Source organism: Cavia porcellus, unplaced genomic scaffold (genome assembly GCF_034190915.1).
Source record: "Cavia porcellus strain 051 isolate PalLab524CR breed Dunkin Hartley unplaced genomic scaffold, mCavPor4.1 scaffold_12, whole genome shotgun sequence".
Classification (NCBI taxonomy): domain Eukaryota; kingdom Metazoa; phylum Chordata; class Mammalia; order Rodentia; family Caviidae; genus Cavia; species Cavia porcellus.
In genome coordinates, this window is record NW_026947495.1 from 2,781,953 (window position 1) to 2,806,447 (window position 24,495).

At 46.1% G+C, this 24,495-nt stretch overlaps 2 long non-coding RNA genes across 3 annotated transcripts in view; one reads left to right on the forward strand and one right to left on the reverse strand.

The window, feature by feature from the left end:
* LOC106025453 (uncharacterized) overlaps window positions 1–24,495 on the forward strand; it is a 148,938-nt gene that overhangs the window by 40,008 nt on the left and 84,435 nt on the right. The window lies entirely within an intron of this gene.
* On the reverse strand, window positions 15,761–18,893 carry LOC134478247 (uncharacterized). Its single transcript, XR_010050735.1, has 2 exons — window positions 18,733–18,893; window positions 15,761–16,189 (listed from the first exon to the last, which is right to left on the reverse strand). It is a non-coding gene; the product is annotated as an uncharacterized LOC134478247 (long non-coding RNA).

The following is a 24,495-nucleotide window of genomic DNA, read 5'->3' on the forward strand; positions in this document are numbered from 1 at the left end:
GAAATCTGAGAGGCACCAAATCATTCACAAGTGGGGAGAAACGTCCAGGGAGAGCACAACTCACCGAGGTCGTACAGACTGAAGTACTGCTAGCACGACAGCTCAGATATGCATACCACAAACTCTGTTCTTCAGATGGGGACCCACGCTAAGGGAGAAGTTAAATCACTGGTCACTGGTGAATGAAATAGCATAGAAGATAAATGGCGAAGTCAAAACACACATGCATGGAGAGTCTTTGAGGGATGTGCTGTGCAGATATTAGCTGTGTGTTCTTAGGAAAGCTATTTAACCTCTGTGTCCCTCAGTGTTCTTATGTGTAAAACAGGAAAACTAACAACGGGAAAACTAAAAGTACTAGGCACAAAATTTGTAGGGATTGAATAGTTTTAGCTATAAAATGCTTGGTATAATGTGTGTGTATGAGCTATTATTATGAGGGTCATTATGCTTATCGCTGGGCACAGGTAGTGCTAGAAGAGACAAGAGGTGACATGAATGGAGGATGATCACACAGAGAGCCTTGCACCTACAGCGCTGGAGTCACCAGTGGATGGGGTAGTTGATGTGAACTGGACCAGGTTTCCAAGGAGGAAGGATGACATGGGTGAGCCATGAGTCTTGGCTCAGGGACGACACATGGATATGACACAAAGCAGTTGAGCCTTTTTAGTTCCCCCTGTTTTCAGCCTCTGAGAAAGGTGACATCCTCAGGATTGTGAGACCTAAGATAGTTTCTCCATCTTGAGTAGCACTTAACTTGGGAAATTCCAGCCATGGATAGCATGGGTAAACCTTCAAGAAGGGAAGACAGATGCCTCTGAGCTACTAGGGCAGAGAATGGAGAGGTGGCTGTGGGCCATGGGGGGCAGCCAGGGACAGTGGCAAAATGGAGTGGAGCACAAGGACCTTGTTTTAGGAATCCAAATTCAAGGACATCAAGCCTGTGACATCATGATCAACTGATGCACCAAGCCCACTGCCTTCCATGGAGAGGCCTACAGGATGGGGGAAAGAAGAAAGTGGGGCACCTTACAGGTTAGGAATGAGGCCAGAGAAACTGATTAGAGCTAACATCCTTTGACTTGGCAGACTGAACACCAGTGTCCACTTTCACCCACATTTCCACATTTCAGGCCATGTCACTTTCAGCTGTGGGGTTTATTTACTGCCTCTGCCTCTGCCTCTGAGCCTCATCTCAGATGCTTGACTCCATTGGTCGGGAACCCAGCCTTGGAATCTGCATCAGACACATGCTCCTGGTGACCCAAGATGAGAGTGTCTTTGCGAAGGCGATGTCTTTACTAACAAGAGCGTTACACTTCCCAGAGGCTAGCAAGCAAGAAGATGGGGTGCTATTGATGGCAGTAGAGATGGGGTGTCCATTCACCTTGCTTGTGCTTTTTCATAGGTTTTTGAGGGCTGAATGTTTGTGTCTCTGTCAAATTTGTATGCCGCAACCTAATCCCCAATGTGACAGGATGAAGAGGTGGGTGGGGCCTTTGAGAGGTGATAAGGTCATGAAAAGGGAACCTTTTTGGACGGGATTATCACTGTCATAAGAAAAGCAGAGCTGTAGGAAGGCAGCAAGTACGGTGAGGGCCTCTGAAAATCATACTCTGCAAGAAGTAGTTGTGGCATTGCAGTTACCTGATAAATATCGCATGTTCAATGAATGCGTGAATGAATGAATGAATGAATGAATTGCCTGACTAAGAGGTGACTGGAGAAAGAACACCATCTAGTTTTGGCATCTGAAGGGCTGCCATGTTGAGAAGAGAATCTGTGCTTCATATTGTTTATAACATAGGAAAAGAACCCTTTATAAAAGCTCATGAATGACAGACTTATGTCAGCACAATTTGGATTACCTGACTGAGGATTGCTAGCTACATTTGTTATTTCTTTCAGTGCACCATCTTTCAGAAACCTCCAACCAGGAAATAAGGTCCCTGGACTGAGTTGCAATTGCTCTCCTTTCTCCAGAGGACCTGTTGGTGGAGCCAGCTCTGAGAGTAAGAGTGGGGTCAGAGGAGGGAGGCAGGAGTTTGGGTGAATCAGTTGTTGAGCAAGTCTCTTATTAACAGACAAGTTGGTGCTGGATGGGCATAATACCGCCTATGGTAACTTAGAAAATGTATGTGTATGTGTATATTGCTTAGTAGAAGAGTAAAATCTTAAATGTTCAACTCAGTGAATTTTTGTATATGTATTTCTCCTTGCAGCTACCATGCAAACCAAGATAGACTTGAATATTTCTGACCAACTGGAAAGTACCATCTTGCTTCTCAGTCAATAATTCTATCTCTTCTTCCAGGAGGGAGTGATTTATTGTGTCACTGCTATGACAAAATGCCCAATACCCACAGTTCAAAGGAGGAGAGGTTATATTTGGCTCATGGTTTCAGAAGGTTTAGTCTATGGTCAGCTGGCTGCCAAGGCATGGTAGTATGGTAGATAGGCTTGGCTGAGGAATGCTGCTCAGCCTGTGGCAGCCAGGAGGCAGAGAGCAAATAAGAGAGCCAGAACAAGAGGACGGGGCATTCCAGGTCATGCCTTCTATGAGCCACCTCCTCCTACCAGACCTCACCTCCTGATAGGACATTCAACTCTGGACTCAGCAGTGGATGAGTTCATTGGTCCCCAGTCTTTTTTGGCAGCAGGCACTGGTTTTATAGAAGAGAAGAAGATAGTCTTTCCATGGATAGGTGTGGGATGGGCGATGTAGTTTTGGTATGATTCAAAAGGAGCAAGAAATGCAGAGCTCTTGTGTGTGCAGTTCAGAGTAGGGTTTGTCCTCCTAGGAGAATCTAATGCTGCCACCTTGTGACAGCAGGCAGAGCTCAGGAGGTAACACAAGCAGTGGGAGCAACTGTAAACACAGAGGAAGCCTCACTTGCTGTTTACCTCCTGCTGTGTGACCAGGACTGTTCCCTAGCCTGGGAGTTCGGGACCCCTGGATAAATCTGTTGATGAATGTAGCACCCCATGGTCCAATCACCTTCCCAAAGACCCACCTCTGGACGCATGAGAGTTTTGAGGGGGGCATTTTAGATGTGACTATTTATGTCCAGTATGGTTTATGTCCAACCATACTAGTGACTATTTATGTCCCAAAAGGGAAGGATTGTTCTCTCATAATTGTGTTGTCAAGAGACAGCCCATTTAGCAACAAAAGAAGAGACCTCCTCTTGTGGTGTTTCAAGGCTTTGTTTGAGCCAAAAAATGTACCTTAGAAGTTTATTTTGTTCAAATATTTAGGTACCTTATTCATTTGTAGACTTCTATCTGTCCAGGTTGCTCTTGAAGGCCTTTCCTTCCTACTTATCTGTCAAACCATAACTGTTATTTTCTTTAAAGGCAAAGCCAACCTTTGAGCACATTTATAGCCTACAGTTTAAGAGCTGGCTTCCCCTGCACCCTATGTCCTTGGTGAAGCATGTTCTTTTCCTTTGAACAGACTCTTTGAGAAGGGCTGAGGCCGGAGAGACCTCCTACTTGGCCCTGTCCTGGGCAGCCGTAGTTCACACCTGTTCCTAAGCATTGAATTCTTTCCCTGCCTCACCTTATCTTCCTTGGATTTCTACCTCCTTCCTCTCCTTCCTTCCTACAGTGGTGGCCTGGTGGGCTTTGAATGATGGATGTCTTGCTTGAGTCTCTTTGCTTCCTGCTCTCTACTATGCTGCCTGCTTGTTGGTCAAAGAAGTGACCCTTGCTCCTCTCAAGGAAATAGGCTCAAGATACTGTTTGGTCCCTTTCACACTGGGCTCAGGACTTAGGCATGGAGAGAAACGTACCACTTTGAAATAATGACTAGTCTTTGAAGGAGTCCCCTCCCTGATTCTTGCCCTGTTGTAGAGAAAGTGACTTAAAACTTTATGGTTTATATTGACTGTGGTAACGTAGACATGGCATATATATCATTTAACCACTATAAGTGTACAGTTAGGTGCTATTATATGTGTTGCCCATCACTACCTCCATCCACAAACCATTTTTATCTTGCAAAACTGAAACTCTATCCCCTTTAAATGCTGACTCGCCATTTTCCTCTCCCCGGGACTCCAGCATCTACCATTCTACTCGCTGTCTATGAATTTGATTTCTCTGATGATCTCATAGGAATGGATTCATACAGTACTTGTACTTTGTGACTGGTTTATTTCACTTAGTGTAATGCCTTCAAATTCATCTGTGTTACAGCATGTGTGGGACTTCCTTTCCTTTTTAAGGCCGAAGATTCCACTGTAAGGATGGGACCACGTGTGGAGCAGTTATGCCAGTGCACTGGGAGACAAAGTATTTTTAATTTTGCACGTATTAAGCACCCAGTGTTCTTCTTACCATGCAACTGTCATCTTGACTAGTGACTTCCATGTCCCTGCACTTTGAGTGTTTCAGAAACAGGCACAGAAGCAGGCCGAGGGCGGATTCATTCAGGATGCTGTCCTGTGTAGTTCCTGCTTCCAGTGCCTATCTAGTGGAAGCCTTTGAGGTGTAGTCTCAGGCTCCTTTCTTTTGCCAAGCCACCTTTGCTCGGGTTCCAGGAATGAGATTAGTATTGTTTAGCCTGGGCTTAAAGGCCACAGATGGTGACGTGGTTTAGACATTAGCTGTTGGCAAAGCCAAAGGCATTTGGAATCATCCCATTGTCTCCAAAGTTAGGACACTCTGAAGGTTTGGGTGTGATGGGTAAGATATGGTTGTTGGGAGACCGACAGCTCTAAAATACCATTTTAAGAAGATAGCAGTAAAGTAGGGTGCAGGGGTGCATGCCAATAGTCCCAAGTACTTGAGAAGTTGAAGTGGAGGACTGGTTGAGCTCAAGAGTTCAAGATCAGCCAGGCAACACAGAGAAAACTGGTATCAAAGAAGGGGAGGAAGAGAGAGGGGGAGAAATTGTCAAGGAAGCCGGGCATGGAGGTACATACCTGTAATTTCAGCCCTGTAGAAGGCTGAGGCAGGAGGATTGCAAGTTTGCGCCATTTAGTAACATAGTGAGACCTGTCTCAGATAATAAAAAAGGTTGGAGGATGTAGCACAGTGCAAAGGCCCTGGGGTGGTAGGGAGGGAGAGAAGAGGAGGAAGAGGCGAAGAGGACAGAAAGTATCAAGAAAGAGAAAGAAAACTGCCAGGTTTCTCCTGGGCTGCATGTGGCAGACATACCACCTTCTTTGTGTTATGGAAACTTTTACCTAGAAGGATGGGTCAAAGCCTGGGGCTTCTGTTAGTTTGAATGGAATTACCAATCCATCTCCGGTCTCTTGATTTTAGAGCAGAGTATGTGCCTCTTCATCCCATCGTTTCCTTTAAAGGCTGCCTTTCCAACTCACTGAGCTGTTCACCAGTGGTCACTAACTGCCCTCTCTGCTAGGCACCGATTTGAAACTTTAAATACATGCTGATCACATTTTTTGTGGCAGAGTGTTTTTTGAGGTCATACCATGAGATTATTATGATAACTGAGCCTAATTCAGACTTGGTTTCTAACTCCTAGCTGGATCTCATGCTCCCAACCCGTGTGTTATAGTCAGGGTTTTTCAAGGAAAACAATTTAATACAGCACCCATAATTCACAGAATTATTTTGTAATAGTCACCCAAAGAGTCAAACACAAAAAAGTGCAAGAAATCTGTTCACATTCTAAAGACCCCCCAAAATCCAACTGAGGGCCCAGATCCCATGGCAGTATCTTATGTGAGTCCAGTTGAAGACCTGGAACCCTGCAGGGTTCCATGCAAGTCTGTTTCATGGATCTGCACTGAGAAGGCCCAAAGGTCAGCAGTAGAAGCCAGAGATTCAGTGGGATGGAGAATCTGTGCCAGTAGGTTGCAGGTTCTTCACTGGAGCCAGGAAACAATGCTCAAAGTAAAGACCAGGACTCCCCTGAAAAGTACCACAGCCATCCTCAGCAATGAGGTCCTCCGATGATGATAATGAGTTCATATTAGGAAGGCAGCGTGAAAAGCTCCTTCTGGAAAACCAATGGCAACGGGAAAACCAACAGCATTCAGAAGAATCAACAACGCTACTTCTACTCCAGTTGTCCTTTTTATGTTGCTGGCAACAATATTCAGGTGGGCCATCTACCCAGCACCATGATTTAGTTCAGCTAGTTGTTACAAGTTGCCCACCATCAGTCCACCACACACCATGCAAGAAAAAAAGGTCGAGTTTGACTCCTAACAACTCTTTATTCCCTTTGTGTTAGTGTCTGGTATGCTCTTGGCATCCACTGGCATTTGCCTCCAGGTCTTGGACACAAGCTTTCTACATATCCACATTTTACCTTGCTACAGGGAGCACCGGCAACTTATGGGGCCTCAAGTGCTGGTGGAGGTGACATGGGAGGAAATGACTTTGGGGAGGTGTTTGGACCAGTGTTCCTGCTTTCTGAAGAGAAGACACCCTCCACCCAGACATTCCATGTTCATTGAGCACATAGCACTTTTCCCTTAGGACTGAACCACAGTAACCACAAGCACAGTTATTTCCTCAACCACCAGCTCCATTCTGGGCAACATTCATATGATAGGAGTCATAAGAGACACACTTTTTTGAGTCAAATACTTAGGAGGTGAGACATGAACATCACAATTTTGAAACCAGCTTGGGCAACTTGGCAAGACCCTGTATCAAAATAAAAAGGGTTGGGGACATAGCTCAGTGGTAGAACACTTGCCTAGCATGCTCTGGTCCCATACCCCATTGCCACCCCCTACAATGTATAAAAATGCACTTTTCTGAATAAAGGTATGTTTTGAATGTTAAATACCAAAAGGGTAGAGACTTAGGTGGAAGAAGCCTTTCTGGATGGTATAGCAGGGTGCAAACTGCAGTGATGTCTGAGTTACGCTAGGAAGCCCATCAAGGGTCTAAGAGAAATGAGGGGTCTGACTGTAGCCTTGGGGAAGCTGCCTCTTGACCTGGGCTCACTGTGCCAACCTGTGAGAGTGAGACAACTCCTCCACCTCCTCAAACCTGTGCTTGGTGAAATGAGGTTGACCAGATGCCCCTGTGATTCTTTGCTGGCATCATTGGCAGTGTTTTTCAGCTCAGCTCTGTGGTTTACCATCTCAAGACTGTAGCTTGATTTTTTGGTGCAAACCTTTGGGGCCAGTTTCAAGAACGTGTTTAATACAACCCTGCAGACTCTTGCAAACCTTTGCAGGATCACACTTACTTCATTGCCCTTTGAAAAATGAAAGAAGAAAGAGAATGTTGCTTAGCCAATTCAGGGTGATTGGAGCTGGCAGGTGTCACTCAGAATTTTATTATTCAAAGCCACAATGATTTTCCAAATAACCTAAAAATATATAATCCAACCTCAAAATAGTGTCCCGTAACAGAGGCCAGGGAACCCTGTAGGAAATGAAGTCAGAGTCTTGGCACCCTTTGGGTGCTGGTTCAGTGGCTTTGAACACGTTTATGTTCTCTGAGAAATACAGGAACATGGAACCAGATCAGATTACTGTGTGGCTGCCAAGGCCTCAGAGTTGGGGGTGTCTGAAGTTTTTTCCCTTTTCCCACAGCCAGCATGACACTGGTCCCCAAAAAGAACTTTCTTCTCAGTCTGTGAGAACAGAAGTGGAGGTGTAACAACTTGCTCATAATTTAAAGATTAAGCACCTCACGTCTGTGAGTTGTTTTGCTGTATGGAGGATCACTTGCCAGATGGGTGGTAGACAGCTGTGGCAGGAAATTTAAGATGTACTGAGTTCCTACCAATATTCATATTATTTACTTACTCCTCTCAATTGCATACTAAATATTCTGAGTATTTTATCTACATGAACACATAATTATCATCAGTTAACCTTAAGAGTTACTGTCCCATCTCACTGATGTGGAAAGTGAGAAAGACAGGAGGTTAGATACACTGATAAAGCTCTATCAGTGTGCAACAGCTAGGAGACAGCAGACTAGGGCTTCAAATCTAGGTGGGCAGATTGCAGTTTGGGGCTGGACGATTGCATTGCAGGCTAAGTATTCAGATTCAGCAGCCTTGGTGCAGTGGGTAGGACTTTCAAGGATGTCTTTCTAGGGCTAGGAATCACCGAACTTGTCTGCTTCAGAGGTCTGGGGGCAGGGAGGGGCATATGGCCGTGGCTATCTGTGTCCCACCCAAGCTGAGGAGCCGGCAGAGCCAGGCTATGTTCCCAGGCAGCCCCTGCAAGGTACCCGCTGGAGGTTATCTCCGCAGATGGGTGTCCAGGAAGCATCCCCGGGTGGCTTCCGAGCTGGGGGAGAGGCCAGCTAGGCTGCCAGCGTCAGCCTGGCTGTGATTTGCTTTCCTCTGACTAGATCTTTGTTTCTGTGAGCCCCTTGGCTGTGGAGGCTCCCGTGCCGGGGCTTACTCGGAGCTGCATGGAGCGCTAGCCTGGTTAAGTAAACACCATTGGAATATTACCTGTCTGTTAACCTGTCAAAATTGCTTTACAGCCTGCTTTTATCCCCCCCCCCCCCACGGAATTTCCCCTGGAGTTTTCTGCTTGCTCTCTGGTTCCTTTCCTCCCCAGTCTTCCTCCATCCTACAAAGCGTCCCCACCCCGAGTCATTAAATATTGTCAGAGTTCCGCCACTTATGGCCGCCTTGTTCGCCTGGTTCAGATAAATTGTTGTTGACTCTATGATGCAGACCAAGGACACTGGGCTCCCGGCCCCGGGAAAGTAACCGGCCTGCCTGCCAGGTGGGCTGAGGCCAGGGGGGCTGTGGGTGTGGAGCTTGGGGAGGCCCATGGGAGGGAGTGCTGTGCCCTGGCCAGCAGGCTGGCTGCTGGCCGCCACGGGGCCCTCTTCCTTCCCTCTTGCCTACTCCACCCTCTCTCTAAACATGAAGTTTATACATTGGAGGGTCCTGGGGGAACGTCCAGTTCTGAGCCGTGAAGTCATTAGAGGCCAAGACCTGGCTCCACGTCGTGGGCTCATGCTTGATGGAATGAGTTCAAGTGTTCTTTGGAGATTTGCTTTTTTTTTTTTTTTTAATTGCAAATTGTAGTAAAATACACATAACATAAAATTTACCATTTTAGCCATTTTCAAGCATGTAATTCAGTACAGCATTAAGTACATCCACAGTGTCATATGACCATCACACTAGTTTGAGGATTAAAGAAAACTTTTTAAGTCTTTCTTAAATTATTATCAATATGGAAAAATTGCATCTATTTCAAGTATTTATTTTTGAAGAGTTTGGATATATATATGAATACGCCACTCTAAAGGAAGCCCTCCCAAACATTAGACTGTTATTTCCATCACCCTCACCCCCTGCCCGTGCAGCCACTGATCTGCTTTCTGTCTTTGTGGATTTACCTATTCTGCATATTTCATCTGAACAGAATTACAGAATAATGCAGTTGTGTGTAGCTGGCTTCTTTTGCGGAGTGTCACTGTCTTCAAGGTTCCCGGATCCATTCTTATCTTCTGCTGTGTACCCTCCAAAGACTGTGGGCTGATTGCTGGGGACCTGTAGGGTGGGCTTAACTTTCTTCTGTGGTGGGCAAGGGTTTGGAGCTTTTCCATCAGCAGCCAGGTGCCTGGAGGATTCCCACTGCCTCCAGCGGGAAGATCATTTTGAGTTTTGCTGACCTCACCAAGCTTCCTGTACCCCAGGTGCTGCTGGCCTTCTGTTTTCTGGGTCGGAAGCCCCATAGTTCACAGGAATACTCATCTTAGGGTGTTTGGTCCCCACACTGCCAATCAGTCATTATGATAGAGGTAGGATGTCCCCTTGCTATGTGGCCTTGGTGTTTCTACTTGTAAATTGGGCTGACAGTCAGTGTTTCAGCCTTTAAGGCTCTGGTGATCGAATGCGCCATTCTAAGAATGACTGTGTGCAGGGCCTGGTGTTTAGAATGTGTATAGTAACTGGTTATTGTAAAATCTAGGGCTCCCGTGTTGTCAGTGCCACATCCTTCCATGCCCACCCCACTGACCTTTGCCATACTAGAGGTTTTGGCAACTTCTAGAAAGTGCCCAGGACTTTAGGGGTCTTTTAATTAGATATATTTGCTGTGTTTCAGGATTCTGAGAGGCTCCCAGTTCGGATCATGGTTGGGTCTGAGGCAGGGAGAAAATCTTGCTTCTATCCAAGTCAGCAACAAAATTTCCTCATTTCCTTTCATTTAAGAAAAAAAAATTTTTTTTTTTTTTGCACCACTGTTTTTGGAATTTCTCCCAGTCTGAGACTGTTGTTCTCAACTCACTTGTGTTTCCATTCTGCCAGGCTGACCTCAAGGGGCCTTGGTGACAGGGTAGTCCGTTAATCTTGTGTGACACACAATGGGCTCCAGAAAGTGTGAAATGGTTAATATGCCCCAAGTGTCTCATCCCTTTTGGGGTGAAGGGAAAAGTGATTTTATTTCTTTGCAGCCTGACTCCAAGTTCAGCGTAGTCCCATAAAGCCTAGTATTCTGTTTTTTGGTTATTATTACTTACGTATAATCAGCTTGTTGTTTATTGCATTACGTGTTTATATTATTATGTGCTGTTATTATTTATTTATTATGTGGAGTGGGCTGTGCAGACATTGGTGGACCTATGACATCAGGTCCTGTCTTGGGCTGTTGTCAGTGATTAGTGAGTTGCGTAAGCTCTTTGTTCCTTCGAGTCAACGCCTGTGACTCATTGGCCCACAGCCTGTATGTTTTGCGGTATGAAGAGGGAATGGGCTGCTCCCTGAGCATCCCCCAGACCCAGCCGTGAGGCCCACTGCTGGCCACTTCTCTGTGGACCCTCCTGGGAGCCGGGCAGAGCCAGGTCCCATACCTTTTTCCCGTACAGGCCGGTGTCCTCAGGAGGGACAGTCCACTGCCTTACTCTGCTGTTGGAATTGACCTTACTTTTGTTTCCCAAAGGAGGTAGCTTTTTATTTTTAACTAGAAGAAAATAAGTGCCACACTTCAGAAGTCAAGGAGTTGTTCATTTCCCTCTTACTGTCTCCCTAGCACTGTGAGAAAGGATGTGTGTGTGTATATTTTTTTCTCTGTGAATGCGGATCCTGTTTCTTGAGTCAGATTTGGTGAAGTATAGCTTATGACAGTAAATTTTGCCTTTCTTGGGATTCAGTGGATATTAGTTTTATGGGTTTTTGGGGGGGGGTACTGGGACTCAAACTTGGGACCTTCTGCTGAGCTGTATCCTCAGCCCTGACTTTAATATTAATGCAAGTGTCTCTTCCTAAAACATCCCTGAGAAGCAGGTTTGGCACATGTGACTTCATCTGTCCATGCAGCTAAGCAATGCCTGAGGTTGCCACACTCAGTACATCACCACCGAGATGAAAAGGTTTCAGCCATGACTAAAAGTGACTCCCAAGACACAGACAGCTGAAGGGAACCTTTTTTTATTTTTTTCATTTTTAATACTTTGGGAGAATCAAAGAATACTTGCTAGCTTTTAACCTTAAGCCTTTAAGGAAGGTCCTAACTAGAAGGGCACTAATCTAGAGGAGGGCTATTGCTTGTCTGCAGGAAGATATGCCCTATCATTCCTTCTTGACATGGACCCTGGCTCTAAGCTCTGGCCTGTGAGACCCCTGTACCACTCACATCAGGGCCCTGTGACACAAAGTGTGATCATGTGGGAGATGCCCTGGATTGAGTTGTCTGACCTCAGTCCTTTCAGGGTGTCTTTCTGTTGCATTTAAGAAACTGCACCTCACTTCCTTCCACACTGGGACAAGGGGTTTCAGGGGTCACTATGGGCTCTGGGCAGAAAATGTGCTTACTTCTCTTTATGTCTCTGTCTCTCCACATGCTTTGGTGCAGGACCGTTGGGCAGAGAGCTCTCTGGCTCCTTCCAGTTCGCTGGCTTTGTGATAAGGGTCTGATGGATTTGGTATCCCGTTGCTTGGAAACGGGTGGAAGTAGGCCAGTTACCATTTAAGTGGAGCTCCTGAGTTTTCCAGGCCCACTATTTGAGGAAGTTAAAACCTTCTCTCCTGCCGCCTAAGCAGGGAGAAAACAAGCAGAAATTCTGTCTACACTGAGACAGATAAGCTGCCTTCACCAAGAGTGTGAAAGGAGACCGAAACACACTCAACATTTTTTTGCCCATCAACTGGCTTATTTCTCTTCTAGAGCAATTGTGCTGCCTTCAAACCCTCAAGAGATTGAAGCTGGCCTTCGTCCGCCTTGGGGACAGTGGCTGAACACCAATGCCTGTCAACAGAGGGCTGGGGGGAGCTTTAGGAGCCCAGAACACCGCTTTGTCTTCTCGCAGCAGCATGTGGGCTGAGAGCCACGTCCTGGCTGAGCGATAGTGTGTCCAGCTTGTTTGGGGCCAGAGCTGAATCACCATGAATCCCCCACAGCGTTGGCAGTGTCTGCTTAAAGAGACCCGGGGCTGAAATAACAAAAGCGGTTGGATGTTCTGGCTAGAGTTGGCTAGAGGAGAGAATCTGTCAGGATCTCTCGAGATTCAGGGAAAGCCCAGGCCTGTCTGCTGGGCAAAAATGAGAGGGGTCTTTGAGTTTTGCTAAGGGGGATCAGGGGCCGGCTTAGTGTCCTTAACTTAAGTGTGATGCTTTCATTCCAAGGAGTCTGTTACGAGTGAACATTAATGGGACCTTTCACTTAGCCAAGTCCTGAAATCATGCTCACCCCGAAGCCTCCCTACAGCCACATGTGTAGTGGCCCATTTTACAGTCAAGAAAGAGGCTTAAAAGGATTAAGTGACTCATCCAACATCATGAGCAAATCAAGACTCTCTTCTTTGTGTTCTGCCTCTACCCTCGTGGGCAAAATCTCTTTCTTAGCTAACTCTTGCCACTGGGTTCCCAGCTCTCAGGGGGCTGTCTCAGTTTATAGCCTTAGACCCGTGACTGTGCCCTCTGATCAGTGGTACCTCTTCCACTGCCCTGGGGAGGCAGCTGCTTTTGCTCAACATTGTAGCTCTAAGATTTGGCATGCAGTAGATCCTTAACCGTTGAATGTGGAGTGGGTGAATGGTATGAACCCTTAGCTTAAGCTTTTTGGTTGACTCAGCCACTGCCTGGGCTGGAATATGGCCCTCCCTGCACGAGTGGCCAAGTTCGGCCCCTTCTTGAGAGATTGGGGTGGAAGACAGGCCATGCACTTTGCAGTTCCCAGCCAGCTCATGCCATCTGTCTACTGCAGCAGGATGGCATGGCCTGGCCATCTAGGCCAGTGCCCAGGATCATCCAGAGTGCTGCCTTTCCCACCCTGTGCTTCTCTGGAAAGCATAGTAAAGAGGGCTGGAGTGGCCCACCCAGGAGGTAAGTCACTCCTCTTGTTTTCTGAGGATGGAGGGGCAAGGACAAACTGACTGGCCTTTGACTGGCGTGCCCACCTATGTTGTTCCCCTTCCCTGGCTCTTCAGGGAGCGCTTGGCACTTGTCTTACTTATGGATTTTGCCCACCTTTGAATTTCTCTTCAAAAATGTCCCATATTCCAAATAGCCCCTTGCTATTTCTTCTCTAGAAGACAGGAAATGTGGTGGCCACCCGAAGTCTGTGCAGCAGACAGATGCCATGGAACCTGGGGGAAGAGAAGCCAGTGGTATGAGTCCGTGCAGCTCTGTGATTAGGCCCACGTTGGAAGCACACCAGATGGACCAGTCAAACTGCATGGTGGGGGATTGGAGGCAGTTGCATTTTCTGAGATGTTCACTTAAAACTCAAATATGTGATTGGAGGATTATGGGTGATACGAAGGCAAAAAGACACTTTGTGGTTTTTAAAGGAGGAGGATCGTGGATGCCTCTAAATCACTTCTGGGGTCTGGCATAGAGACCAGATAAGAGGTCAGCTGAGAACCCCAGACTTCCCACAGGTGCCATCATGCCAACCCTGGGGCAGTCAGCATCCAGCCTACCGTGACCAGAGGCCAAGGCCTGACATCAGGTGTCATGTGACCTTGCTTGTCCTATGACCAGTACTGCTTAACACCTAGATCCACACTACCTGCGCCTATGTCCTGGCCAGAGTCCTGTGATCCAGCTCAGATGGGGACATGGGAGTGTGCTGCTGTTCCTCCATCTACCCTGGTCACCCTGGTCTGAGTCACCTCTTTCAGAGGTGGCTTTTTCTTGCTGGAGTTCCATGTGCTCAGCCACACCAGGTTTATTCCTTAATGGCAAGCTTTATACGCTCTAAGTTGTATTTAATTCCAGGAGCATGTTGTGTTTTCAGAGATCTTTGCACCTATCTCTCTTTTCACGCTGTGTGCCCCCTGAGTACACATTGCTACTCACAACCAGAAGAACTATGTGAGGTACTGGTTGGCTTCCTCAGGCCCCACGTAAGTGAGTCCTTTTTCCCACATTCTGCTTTTATGACAGAACCCAAGTGTGTACCTGGCATGCCTGGAATTCTCTCACCCTATCTTGTAACAGCCTGGCATTCTGTATAAGGTCCATAAGCTGAATTACCAAATGACAAAAATGTCCAGAATGGCCCAGAGAGCCTCCATTGGCAAAAATGTGCTTGCTTCATCCCGGAAGAGAGTCACAGAAATAATAGTGTTTTCTGATGCTTTTATTTCTCTTCGCAGTACTAGCTGGACTTGTATTTTCTACAGTGCTTTATTAGTTAACAGCGGAAAGTACTGCCTTGGTTTTTATTTTGATCCCCCAGCCTCCTGGAGGTACAGGGACAAGTGAAAATTGTGTGTATTTAGGGTATGCAACATGATGATTTTATGTGTGTGTTTGTATATGCTCGTGTGGTTATCAAAGTAATTGCCACATCCATCACCTCCCATCGGTACCATTTGTGTGTGTGTGTGTGTGTGTGTGTGTGTGTGTGTGTGTGTGTAGGGTCTGGACACTTAAGATCTATCCCTTACCAAATTTCAAGTGAGTGAGTGATACAGTATTCTTAACTGTAGACACTGTGGGGCATACTAGAGAACCAGAACCCCCACAGTCTCTGTGTGTCATCTGAGGTCTTCTCCTTCCTAGTGACCAGACAGCGGTATAGACTGTCTTCTGGGTAGATGCTAAGTCGATGTAGCCAGTTAGCTTTCTCCCTTCTACCAGCCACTCCACCAGACCACAGAGCCCAGGGGGACAAGCCCAGGATCACCAGCATTGTTCTGCATGAGATTGTGGAACCGGTATCCTCTGCTTGGAAGACTTTGCCCCTCCTGTGACCCCAAGGTGTGGCCTTGACCAGGGTGACAAGATTGCAAACACTGGGGGGGGGGGGCGGGAAATGTCTCATGTTGCTGCCCTTTTCCTTCCAGAATTTTCTCCACTTCCTGTTGCTTTTAATCAGTTACATTTAGCCTCTTAGTTTAAAGCAGTGTCCCCCTTTAAGAGGTTGTGTTGTGTATTAATTCAAGCTGAGCTTGGCATGGAAGAACATTCCCTCTGACCAGTAGCTTGTTTTCTTTCTTTCTTTTTTTTCCTTTTTCTTTTTTGCAAGCCAGAATGGCGCTGAATAATTCCCCAGCGTGGGGTAGGGCTTCATTTCTTTAAACCTTCCCAGCCACTTCTTTTCCAGATATATATATCTGGAAATGAGATATATATATATCTCATTCTATAGTGTTTCTGAGCATAGGGATTCTGTTTTGCACCGAAGAACAAGAGTCTCACAATATGGGCTTCTTTTGAAGAGAGACTTCCCTTGGCCAGAGTTAGCATGCTGGGCAGGTCCTAGTTCAAGCTCCCTTTGAGCCTTTTCTAGCCATGTATGCAGTTTTATAATATTGATCCTTCTCCCTATTCTTGTTTCCATAAAAAAAAAAAAACCAAAACAAACAAACAAACAAAAAAATCCAGCCACATAACTTTGCTGAGCAGCCAGTCCTGTGTTTGTCCTGCTGCATATGTTACAGCATGAGTCTGCACACAGCTTTTCCTTGAGGGGGTTTTGATAGACAGTACAAGGGATGGGAAGGAAATTAAACTCAGTGGGGGTTGCCCTTGTACCCCAACAGTAGTTCCATGATTGAAATGCCAAAAGCCCAAAGTTCTCTGTCAGATGTAGAGAAAAGACCGGAACTAGGCCGAGTTGACAAAAGTTTTAATCTCTGGGTGGTTCTCTGAAACAGTCAGTCTGGTCTGGGGGAAATGATGGTCTTGAAACCATTAACAGTTCTCGGTCCCAGAGTGGAGGTGCAAGTTTACCAAGGGACTCTTGTTAATTGTCGCAGTTACTCTTCTGTCGGTGGCAAAGCATGTCTCTTCAGGCTTTCCAGGGAGAGTAAGACCAAGTGGCTGAAAGACAGTGAAGGACACACCTTTGACATGGCTAACGGGATGGGGCAGGCGTGCCCTGTGTGAAGTTGGTCCATCCTGCATCAGTGAGAAATGCTGGTCAATGGGAGGATATGACTCATCTGCAGAGTGGAATATTGGGAGCAGTTGGAAGATACCTTGTGGATTTATATTTGTTGCTATGGAATGTGTCCATGATGCATTGCTGAGTATAATTAGTTTAAAAACAAAATGATCACAATATAGCACCCCACATGAGATCCCGGAATGGGAAGAAAAATCACATGAGTGGAAAAAACTGGGGCTCTAAATAAAATCTGCAGTTTAGCTAATAGTAATGTAGCATTGTTACCTTCTTAGTTTTGACAAATACGTGTTGCTTGTGTGAAAGTTTGACAGTAAGAGACATTGGGTGAAGAATGTACAGGAACTTTGTATGTGGTCTTTACAACTTTTCTGTAAATCTAAAATTATTACAGAAGAAAACTTTAAAAAATTAATATATCTATGCACATTTAAAGCTTGTGGAGAGATATTTTTCACGAAAGATTAATGGGTTACATCTGAGTGCTGGGATTGTGGGTAATCTTAATTTTCTGGTTGCTATAAGAATTATTTTATGTTAACTGAAGTCAGTGAAGCACCTTCCCTTTGGGAAAGGAAGTGGCATACACAGTATAATTCTGATGTTGGCTGCATACTGGAAGCTGTGTCTCTGTTAGATGTGGTGGCCCTGTGTAGTTAAGTCTGCTCTTCCCGGTACAGCTGGGGAGGCCAGGGGAGCTACAGTTATGAGCATGTGCTTTGAGATGAAACAGAGAGACTGGTTTCTATCTGTCTCTTGCCAACTCCTTGGCCTTGGGAAGTTACTTTGTCCGTGACTCAGTTTAAAAAAAAAATCTGTAAAATGTGTTTAATGACCCTGATCTCATAAGGCCAATAGAGAAATTTACTGACAATGAATGCCTTCATTGCTTAGTGTAAGGGCCTGGAGAACTGTGTCCCTATTGGATTCTTGTATTGGATGTATCTTACTGTGAATGTATCTTTTCTAAAATTATTACACTTCTCTGACAGAAGAAAGTGTGAATTGTATTTATTTGTTAATTCACTTAAGAATGTGTGGGCTCTTGCTCAAATGTTACTTGAGAATCATTATTGTACTTTTCCTGTTGCGGCTCCACTGTGCCACGTCTGTGACCACATAATCTCCGTGGGTTTTATTTGTGTGGATTTTGTCCAACCATTGAGAAAAAATCATTTAGGTGATATTTTTGTTTCATTTTGTAGCCCAGGTCTTTGTATAGAGGTGCGCTGGTCCTTGCTCTATCTCTGAGTACCGGAGAAGCCTTTGAATGGTCTTGGGGAGAAGGTCATTGTTGACATCCCTGATGATAAACAATATAAGACATCTCATGCGTCCACACGTCCAGAAAGAGTGTCCTGGCGTGGTGAACTCAGAGCAGAAGCCTCGTCCTTCTCTGTGCAGAGTAGGATGCTCTGGGTGTGGGCCTGAGCCCAAGCCACCTGCCTTATCCTCCCAGGTGGGCCACCCTTGAGAAAGGTCCCTAGAGCCTGTCAGCGCCCCCTTTCTCTGCAACACTGCTGTGGTTCTTCAACTCCCAGGGTCTGGTATTCTATGATTCTAGAACATTTGGCAAGAAAAACCATTACCCTGCCTTCCCTTCAGAACGCAAAACTAAACAAAAATCCCAAACTAACATCAGAGGCCCAAAGGCTTTGATCATATCATTAAAAAAATGTTTATTTAATACTGGATAAAAATACATGGCCTTACCTTTGGAAAAAAAATAATGAAATAACTAGGAGGGCTTCAAAGTGTTTCCTTTCCTTCTGCTTTCCAGGAGGAGAAATATTTTTCAAAGTCATTTGAATATTAAAGAGCTCAGTCCAGAAGCCCTGGGTGTCTGTTAGTCAAGTGTCTTTCAAAACTGGATTTTTGCACAGTTTAAGAAAGAAACCCTTTTCCCTACTACCCCTGATGTCATCCTCCTTTTCTGTTTTTTTTTTTTTTTTTTTTCAATCTGGGAGGGATGGTAAGAAACTTAATCCGTTTGTTTCTGATACATTTACACTTAACTCATCAACATGCTATTCTGCGAGAGGTGTTTCAAGCCCACCAGGTACTCACCCCTGCGGAACAGGAAATTGCATCTTGCTCAGAGTAACGGAACCCAGACCCCGACGATTCTCCCTCTGGCCTTAACCTGGGCCCTAGAGTAATCTCTTCCGAGGGTGGCTTCAGATCCAGCCCTTTGCCTCAAGTTCCTCTCCTGGCTTTCCTTTCCCCAGGTCCCTTGGTCTGTCACACTAAGGATTTGTGTGCGCAGCCTCCACACTCACATCAACAGTCTTTCCCTATAAAGCTGCTTGAGATATTCTTTCATTTCCTCCCCCTCATATTTTATTTTAGAAACTTATAAATATATAAGACAGTTGAAAGCATTCTGCAGCCAGCACCCACATACCCACATGTAGACTCCACAGTTGCCTTTTTAAAATTCCGCAGTGGGCTCACTTACCAGCATGGTCCTCAGACCACTCTCTGGTCTGTTTCCTTTAATTCACTCTGTGTAAATGGCAGGCTTCCCTCCATATCCTGCAGTTTGCATCTCATTAAGCAGAATTCCCTGTTCGGTTGCAGATTTTTCTTCTCTTTTTCTCTTAAGGCAAAGTTTGCCTGCACTGTTCTAGAACTAATCAGAAGTATCCCTGGCACTCAACAGTGCCAGCGCCCAGGCAGCTCCCCAGGCCTCTGCTGTGCACACCTGCGCCTCTCAGGCAGCTCCTCTTCTGATTTTCTCCTGCCTAGGTCAGCTTTTCTGTCCGAGGAGGAACTGTATATAAGTGAAGCCTCATAAAAGCACTCCTCCGTTACCCAGGATTTCACTTTCACTTACCTGAGGTCAAATTCCAGGAGTGAATAATTTGTAGGTTTTAAATAACTTTAATTACAGTATGTTGTTATAATTATTCCATTTATTAATTACTGCTGTTAATCCCTCACTGTGCCTAATTATAAGTTAAACTTTATCACAAGTATGTCTAGGAAAAACCACGTTTCTATATAGATTTCAGTACTAGTCACCACTTCAGGCATCCACTGGGCTCTTGGAATGTACCCTCACTTGGATGAGAGGGACAGCAATGCTTCTTTATAGCATTCTTTTTCCAGCCCACAGGTTGCTGTCATGATGTGTATCACAGGGCGTGTGTGTAGCATTAAGGATAGATGCTCACACATCCCAGGCAAGTGCACTACCACTGAACAAAATCCCCAGGCTTTTTAAAAGTCATGTTTCCTTTGAGACAGGGTCTCCTCTAAGTTGCCTTGAACTTGAGATTCTTCTGTCTCAGCTGCCCAAGTAGCTGGGATCCTAAGCTTGTGCTGCCCTACCTGGTAAGCATAGTGGGCTCTTTGTGATTGCTGAGTCATATACCATTCTATGACTGTCCTTTTTTTTTTTTAACCTGAAGGGTACTTTTCCTCTTTGCAGGTTTTGGCTATTTTGAATAAAGTTGTTATGAGCATTCTTGAGTAAACCCACACATTTTTCCTTCTCTTGAATGCATAGTTAGGAGTGGACTTGTTGGGTCCTAGCTGTGTGTTTGATTTGATAAGAACATGCCAGATTTCTTTGCAAGCTGCTGGGTTGCTTTATACTTCCACCAATATCTGAGCATTCTAGGTGTCCCACGTGGGCTGGTGTCTCTCTGTGGAATTTTAGCCACTGGTGGCTATGTGGTGAGATCTCATGCCTTTCCCTTGTGCCATTTGTGTTACCTAGCATTATACAGATGTAGAATAAAGTGACAGGCAGGAGAGCAGTTTCATATAAAGGATGGACCTTCTAAGCCACTCCAGGTCTCATCTGATCTCTGGAGAACCTTTGAAACCTTTAGAGGGTGACTACCTTCCTGGCAAGGGTGTTTCTGGTGCTTGGCTCTGTGCAGAAAAGTCTCTGGGGATTTGAGGAGGTACTTCGGGTTGCTGTCAACCTTGGGTCCACCTCACTTGACTCAGCCCATGCCCAGCAGAGGGAGAGACAGGTGCTTCATAGATACCTGAATAAAGGAATAGCTTTGCCTTTCCCTCTTGCAAGTTTTTTGACTATTTATTCAACCGATACTGTTCACAATAAGACCTGGTCCCTGACATGTTCCGGGGGTGGGAGTGAGGTGTGTGTCTGTGAGAGAGAGGAGGGTAAAAGTAGCTTGCCTTTCAGATAGGAATGTGCCTACGACTTGGGCATGCCGCTTAGCTTCTAGCACTCTTTGTGCTATGGAATAGTCATAGTTTCCACTGCACTAAGCCATGGTAGCGATTGGATCCTGGGCCTGGAAAGCCTGCAATATAGTGACCCTCCAGCGGGAGAGCTTCTAGTTTTAGGTGAAGACACACCAGCCATTCAACTCCTGTGGTAGATCAGATCTGCTCTTGAAAAGGCATAACTTCCTACCGCTTCCCACCACCTGGGGTCACCTCTGGTCAGAGGCTGATTGGGGCTTGGCTGTGTACCTATGGACATACAGTATGGATTGGCGATTAATGTGTGCAAGGATTTTTTTAAACTTTGCAAAGGAATCATATACCCTACACTGGGTGTGGCACGGGCTTTGGCTAGAGATGTAGATAACCTCAGGTTCTTCCTATAGGCGTTCATCAGTGACCTTACACAGTGCTTCATAAGAGCGTGATGATATTCTTGGACTTGGCCTGGGATTTTCTTCTTGTCTAGTCTCAGGCTGTTGGGACAAACTATGTCTGGTCCTTTCTTAGTAAGCAGAATTGCAAATAATCAGCCTGCTATAGAACACAGGCTATAAGGAGGAGACAGTAAGAATCATGTTTCTAAGAACAAGGGGAGGAGGAAAGTAGTGAATGGCCATGAACTAGAAAAGTCACACTGGCATTGGTGCTTTTCTCCTACAAGGGTCAGTTTACCTTTGTGGAGCCTCATCGGCTCTGGATTCAGTCACCCTTTTCTGTTTCCTCGTCTACCTCTCCAAGGCCATCTTGACTTTCCTTTGGGTCTCAGGAGCCACAGGGCCATTCAAACAGCTGGGCCTGCAGTCAGGGGCCGAGTGCTGTCTGGATTCCCCTCCAGGCTTCCCCTCCAACACCCTCTTGATCCAAGATTGAGTAAGAGATGTTGGCAAGAGCCTGGGAAAGACATCTCAATTGTTTCAACTTGCAGAGAGGAGGGAGGTGGGTTTTAATCTGCAGATGACTCATACACAGGACACCCTCCAGCCTACCTCCCCTTTCCTTTAGAAAGTTCCAAACCCAGCACAAAACCAGAAACAAACCACAAGCAAGTTGCCCCCTTGTCGGTACACACACTTGGAGTCTGAAATGCCCTTGGAGAGAGGTTCTCTGGATGGGTTCCTCAGGCAAGCTTTATAGATCCAGCCCTGTAGTGGGGAGTTGTTCCCCTGTTTTCTGGAAGTGGGTGATTCTCACAGCTGGGGGATTGGGCCATCCTGGTAAAGCCAGGTTTGCTGAAGGCTGTCCTATGCAGCCTGACTGCTGTCCCGTGCAGCCCAGTTCCTGGTCCCTGGTCCCTTCTTTGTGGTCTCTAACAGCTCCTGCTCTGTTTCCTGAACTCTGAATGCAGTAGCTGTCGTCCATGGGCCCGCAGGGAGGACATATCATGTAACTGCTCCAGGCTTCATTCCTATGCAGGACAGGTAGGCTGCAGGCTCTAACAAGCCGCCAGCCAGGCTCCACCGGGGCCTCGGCACCAGTGGAAATTTTAAAAAAAGAGCAAGCAGGAGGGAGTGAGTGAGTGAGCGAGAGACGGATTATTTTCTTTCGACGTGTTTGAAAGCAGGATCTGTGGCCAGTTGGGTTTTTTTCCCTCCCCCGTCCTTATTTACACAGTCTGTTCAGAGACACACGCGGGCCTGTTTGGATTGGGTATTTGCTCCGGAGACAGGCCAAGTATTTCAGCACTGCGCGTTGGCACTGCCACCTCGGCGGCACCAGGAGGCCCAGTCGGTCACAAGACCTCCTCTGCTTATCCTCCTTTTACCTCCTTTTCCTTCCTTGCCCCTGATCCCAGCAACCTTGAGTGTCAGGGAGGGAGGCCAGGCTCAGTGAACTTCACTTTAAGAAAGAACGCTTTTGAGGCTAGGGCAAGGGTACTTCATGTGGAAAGAGAGGATTGGGGTACAGACTTTTTTAAAGGATAGATGGATCTTCTCTAAGGTCTGGGGTCTACCTTGCAACATGTAGAATAGGGTCCGGTGTGAAGCAGTACGAGGTGGCTAGAGTCCCTGCAGATTTGCGTGAGGGGTGTTCTCTGGGATGCTGACCTGGAACACAGCTGATCTGTGAGTGGGACGGGACAGCCAGCCCTGTGTCCTCATCGCACCAAGTGGGCTGCAGCATCAGCGGCATCATTCCAGAACTTGCTAGAAATGCACGTTCTTCTTCCAGCCTACCTTGGAGTTCAAATCTGTATTTTAATGAAATCCTAAGGTGTTTTGAGTGCATTAAAGTTTGAGAAGTACTGCGCTCAAACCTGTGTTTCCCAAAGGGAGTTAGTTTCCAGGCCTCCTCCTGATGCCTTGAGATGGTTTGGACAAAAAGAGTCTGTAAACCGATACTTTTGGAGAAAGTTGCAAAATGCAACCCCCTCTTGGAAATTCATTCACTTACGTTTGCTGGTGAAGTCTGCTTGAGAAATCCTGCAAAAAGGAAATCCTTCTAATCTGAATTAACTCAGGGTTAATAACTCAGATCTTCTATCACTTCCCCCCAGAGAGCACATGTGTGTGTCCTTTAGTCCTTGTGTTGAGGGACTTCTGCTCCACTGAGTGAAGGGGCTTACTCTTTGGGGTGTCCAAGATTCTTGCCTTCATTTCTGGGACAGAATGTAGTGGGCAAGATGTACAGCCTGGGGCTAAACTCAGCCCCTTATTGGGGCATGATTTTTGTCAAGTTATTTAGCTAAACCATGCCTCAGCTCCCCTCTCTATAAAGTGGGAACAACAATAATACTTAGTAAATAGACTTACGGTAATTTGGTGTCATTTGATAATACATGCAGCATTGAATCTCCTAAATAAATACTAGGCAGCCAGGTTTTTAAAGTATTCCTCTCTTGGGATCACTGTCTCTCAAGTATTTTAGATACATAATCCCAAGCCCAGCTGTGTATCAGAATCATCCATGGACTTTTTTGAAAACAGTTTCCCAGAGCTCCATGCCTGTCCCATGAGCCAGTCTCCACCAGGGGAGCCTGGGAATCTGCATTTTAAGAAGCTTCTTGAGTGAGTGCTGGGCAGCTGCCAGACCAGAGATGACTGGTGAACATCTGTTAGAGACCAGTCTCCTAGAGCTGAGTGAGATCTTATCGGTCTGTGGGGTCTTCAATGTGGAGCCTGTGAGCTGCTCCAGGGTTCTGACATTTGTGGTGTAAGGTTCCTCTTGGCCCTTCAGTCCTCTCATTTGTGAGATGAGAGAATTGTGTGAAGAGTGATCTTTGAGCCAGCAGCCCCCACATCCTCAGAACTTGTTCGCCTGCAGAATCTCTGGTCCCATTTTAGACCTGAAGAATCAAATCCTGTATTTTATTAAGATATCTTTTTTTTTAAAAGGCTTTCATTAAATAGAAATAGCACCTTTCCAAACAGGGCAGAAAAATCAAGCTCAGACAAAAGGACTGTAATAGTCCCCCGTCTTGATAGCAAGAGGGTTCAGCTTGGGTAAGGAAGGTGTATGGGTGAACATTGCAGCAGTGACCAGCTGTTATCCATCCATACTGGGCAAGAGCAAATGAGCTTCAGGAGCCTTGGGGGTTATGGTCAGATTTATGAGGACATTTCCTGACGTGGAAGGTTATGAGTCCCTGGGAAGGTTTGCAGTAAGCTTTGGATGAGCCTTTTTGGAGTCCATTAAAATCAGACATTGCCACCCATCTCTTTTAGGGATTTAGATAACAACTGTATGCTCATCTTGGGTACCAGTAGGTTTGCAACGGCTGTTGTGGATTGCGTTGGGTCTCTATTGCTGCAGTTTCTATGCACACTTCTCATCACCAAAGACAGTCATAGACTTGCCTGTGCATAGAGCTTTGTGTGATCTGGAGGTTGGCATGGTCCGGAGGAAACTGATAAACTGATGGCCTTGTGGAGGTGTATCTGTTATCTGTTGCTGCATAACAAACCACCCTGTGACTTAAAACAGCGACTGCTCTGTTTGTTCGTGATTCTGGAATCTGGGCTAGGCTTAGCTGGAAGTTCTGCAGGTGTGACCAGTGGTAGTTTACTTTGCTAGA